Here is a 4,518-nt window from a genome sequence, read left to right on the forward strand (position 1 = left end):
GATAAGAAATGTACTCATTATCTTGCCCATGTAATTGTAACCCCTCTGTACAGTATGTTCACAAAAATTTTTTTTTAATATCTTTTTTTTTCTTTTTTTGCGTCCGGTTGTGGGGCCTGAACTCTGGGCCTGGGCGCTGTCCCTCAGCTCTTCAGCTCAAGGCTAGTGCTCTACCACTTGAGCCACAACACCACTTCTAGCTTTTTTTCTTTTTGCTTATGTGGTGCTGAGGAATTGAACCCAGGGCCTCAGGCATGCAAGGCAAGCGCTCTATCACTGAGTCAACTTCCCAGCCCCTGTTGGAAATTTCTTGTACAGAAAAGCTACTAATTTTTTTAAAATTCATTTTAAGGGTGTGATGTACAGAGGGATTAGTTACATAAGTAAGGTAATGAGTGCATTTCTTGTTGTACACTGTTACCCCCTCCCTCTAGGTTACTAATTTTGATGGGTTAATTTTGTATCCTGCTCTTTTGCCAAAGTTATCAATCAGCTTTAGGAGCTTGGGAATGGAGTCTTTTGGGTCCTTTTGATTTAATATAATGTTATCTGCAAATAGAGATATTTTAACTTCTTTCCCTGTGTGAATTTATTTTATGTCCTTTTCTTGCCTTATTGTGGTGGCTAGGCATTCTAGAACTATAATGAAGAAGAGTGGAGAGAGTGGACAGCTTTGCCTTGTTACTGATTTTAGAGGAAATGGTTTCAGTTTTTCACAAGTCAGGATTATGTTGGCTATTGGTCTGTCATATATAGCTTTTATTATTTTGAGATATGTTCTTTCTATTTTTAGCTTCTCCAGAGCTTTTAATATGAATACATGTTGGATTTTTTGAAGGCTTTTTCTATATCTATTGAGATGATCATGGGGTTCTAGTCTTTGGTTCTGTTAATGTAATGTATTAAGTTTATTGATTTATATATGGTAAACCAGCCTTGTATGTCTGAGATAAAATCCACTTAGTCATAATTGTAATTTTTTTGATTAATTGCTAAATTCTCTTGGCAAGTATTTATTGAAGACCTTTGAGTCTGTGTTCATCAGAAGGATTGGTGTATAGTTCCTCTTTGTTGTTGTTGTTGTTGTTGGATTCCCTACCTGGTTTTGGGATGAGTGTGATGTTGCTTCTTAAAATGAGTTTGGAATTGATTCTTCTGTTTCTATTTCACAGAAAAGTATAAGGAGTATTGGTATTAGTTCAACTTTAAACCATTTGGGTGATTAATAAGAAGCACTTCAACACAGGAGATCCTGTTGATTCAGATCACTGTAATTATTGCATGCAAACAGGCTGTAGGAAAATGAGTATACACTCCTGCGTTCTCAATTTCAATTTCATTTGTTGGCTTTCCCCAAAGTGAGAAGCAGTGATTCTCTTCTCTTTACTTTTTCCTCACAATTATGTCTATTGTGATAATTCTTTGTTCATTCTGGGGCCTAAATTGTCTTGATTCATTCATTTAGTTATTTCTCATCACCTTGGCAACAATTACAGAACATTCATTCTACAAAAATTGATTAATCATCTATGATATGTAAAGCACTGAACTTCGGAATCATGGAAAAATACAGGGTGCTGTGGAAACAAAGGAGAAGTGAAAGGTTGATGAGAGAGATGTTTAGAAAACTATTTGGAGTAAAATGTTAGTGAAAGCACAAATCTCAGAAAAACTCCTTTGGTAGTACTTGCCAACATTTTATTTGGTTAATGAAAGAACTAGTAGATACATAAGAATTCTGTTTCTAAGAAAATTTGAAAAAAACAAGGACTCATAATCAGCTGGAGAAAAGTTGCCAAATGAAATATAATGAGTTACATTCAGTTGTGACTAATGTTTTATTGTAGTTTTGGGGTTCACTACAAGCTTTCTTCCCCCAAAGTAAGTCTAATCTTAGGAATTTCCAGCAAACTGACCTCTAACTTTGTAAGATGAAAACTTCTGGACTACAATTTGCTGTGGATAGTTAGTTCAAAGTTATAGACTTTAATATAGTCCAGTGACTGACATTTCAGCTTATTAGCAAATGAGATATACTGCAGTAGCATTTAAGTATTTTTTCTTTCAAGCTTTGCAATGTTTTTCTATAATTTAGCCTTTTGGTTAACCTTGGACAATTTCTAAAGTATATCTATTTTTTCTTATCTAAAAAAAAGGATGCCTCACAGTCCAGACTGAGACTAAAAAGATGGAAAACAATGTAGCAAGCAAGTGAAAAGCTGAAGCAAGCAGAAATAACTATACTTACTGATTGGCAGATACTCTACAACTTGAGCCATTACTCCCAGCCCAAAATATATATACAAAAGTAGTCTTCAAGCAAAATTTATCCAGAAGATATGAAGGTCAATACATATTAATAACATATTAATAAAGGGAACAGTTCATCAGTATGATATAGTAATAGTAAACTTATGTGCATGAGATGTTGGTGCAAGTAATTTCATAAACATTGCTGTACCAAAATACCTAAGATAGATCACAACATAACAATAGTGACTTTAATATTCTACTCTCACTGATAGATAACTCATCCAAAAACATTCAACAAATATGCCTCAGAGTTAAGCCACATTAATCATGAAATAAACTTAAACACCTACAAAGTATTCATCCAATAGCCACAGAAGTTTTTATTTGCAGTAGCTCATAGAACAGTCTAAAATAAAAATCACATTTTAGGCGTTAAAAAGGTTTTAACAACTACAGACAAATCAAAATAATTTCTTTTTTAGAATGTACATATTCTGTTTTATTAGTATATATTTTTATTGTAAAGATACTGTACAGAGGGGTTACAGTTACATGAGTAAGGTAATGAGTACATTTCCTATTAAGCATTGTTAGCTCCTCCTTTGTTTTACCCCTTCCCTCCCCTCAAAATAATTTTTGAACTTAGCAGATCACAACAGAGTAAAATTAAAAAATACCTACAGAAAGATATGCAGATGAACAACTATGGAATGACACAAGGGGAGAAATTTTTAAAATTGAAAAACCCCTAGAATCATATGAAAGTGAAAATGTAACTTACCAGAAGTTTTGGGACACAAGACAGTGATAAGAGGTAACTTTATAGGTATGAGTGTCTACATTAAAATTTCAAAAAGATCTTAAATAACCTAATGATGCATTTCAGGGTCTTAGAAAATGAAAAATGCCAAACCCTAAATGAAAAATGGGAAGATGATGGTATTCAGGACAGAAATTAATGAAATGGAAACTAGTAGAGCAATACAAATAATCAATGAAACAATATATGGTATTTGAAAAGATTAACAAAATTGAGAAATTCTTGTAGACTAACCAAAAGAAAAGGAAAACCCAAATTAATAAATTAGACCCAAAAACATAAGAATTATAATGCTGAATGAAGAACTTAAGAAAGGCAATAGAAAAAGAAGATATTTCCCATTTTTATGGATCAGCAGAATTGATATTATGAAAATGGCTGTATTAACAAGAGATCTACATATTCAATGCAATCCCCATAATATGTTTAATATCATTTTTCACATAAATAGAAAAGCAAATTCTAAAATTCTTAGGGAAGTAAAAAGACTTTGTATTACAGCTAAAGCAACTTTTAGCAGATGACAGCAATTATAGAGTTATCACAATACACTTCAAATTATACTATACAGCCATAGCAACAAAAATGCCATGGTACCAGCATAGAAACCTGCATAGAATAGGATAGAATTGAAAGAGTTAGGGACTGGGAATATGGCTTAGTGGTAGAGTGCTTGCCTAGCATGCATGAAGCCCTGGGTTTGATTCCTCAGTACTACATAAACAGAAAAAGCCAGACATGGCACTGTGGCTCAAGTGGTAGAGTGCTAACCTTGAGCAGAAACTCAGGGACAGTGCCCAGGTCCTGATTCCAAGCCCCAGGGCTGGCAAAAAAGACAGAAATAAATCCACACAGTTACAACCATCTGATATTTTTTGATTTTTAATTGTCAAGGTAATGTTCAGAGGAGTTACATAAATAAGGTAATAAGTACATTTCTTGTCAAACATGTTACCCCTAACATCCACTCCCCAAGTTGCACAGATCGTTTCCCACATACTGTTTTACATATATTGCTGTTGCATTGGTTTTCCCCTTGTCTGTTGTCTCACCATTCTGTTGTTCCCCTTCCCTTCCCTAATTCAAATAAACATATGTACAATACTAGGGTACTAGAATCAAATACAGTGACAACAGGGGTTACACCATAGGGGAAAGAATATACAAAGGAAACAAAAAATCACATAGTACATTAGCAAAGAAAAACCTCTTGTGTCCATGACTTGGAGTTTATTTTGCTTAGCGTCATCTTATATGGTTATATGTACATAGCTGTTGAGCTATTCTGCTCATCTGTTAAGATTATTCTAGATGTATACTAATTATTGAAAATAAGGGAAACCGGGCTGGGAAGGTGGCTCAGTGGTAGAGAGCTTGCCTTGCATGCTCACGGCCCTGGGTTCGATTCCTCAGCACCACATAAGCAAAAAGAAAAAAGCCGGAAG

At 34.3% G+C, this 4,518-nt stretch overlaps 1 protein-coding gene across 1 annotated transcript in view; it reads left to right on the forward strand.

Moving 5' to 3' along the window:
• Positions 1–4,518, forward strand: part of Thoc2 (THO complex 2) — a 146,066-nt gene that overhangs the window by 140,281 nt on the left and 1,267 nt on the right. The window lies entirely within an intron of this gene.

This window comes from Dipodomys ordii, unplaced genomic scaffold (assembly GCF_000151885.1).
Source record: "Dipodomys ordii isolate 6190 unplaced genomic scaffold, Dord_2.0 Scaffold38, whole genome shotgun sequence".
Classification (NCBI taxonomy): domain Eukaryota; kingdom Metazoa; phylum Chordata; class Mammalia; order Rodentia; family Heteromyidae; genus Dipodomys; species Dipodomys ordii.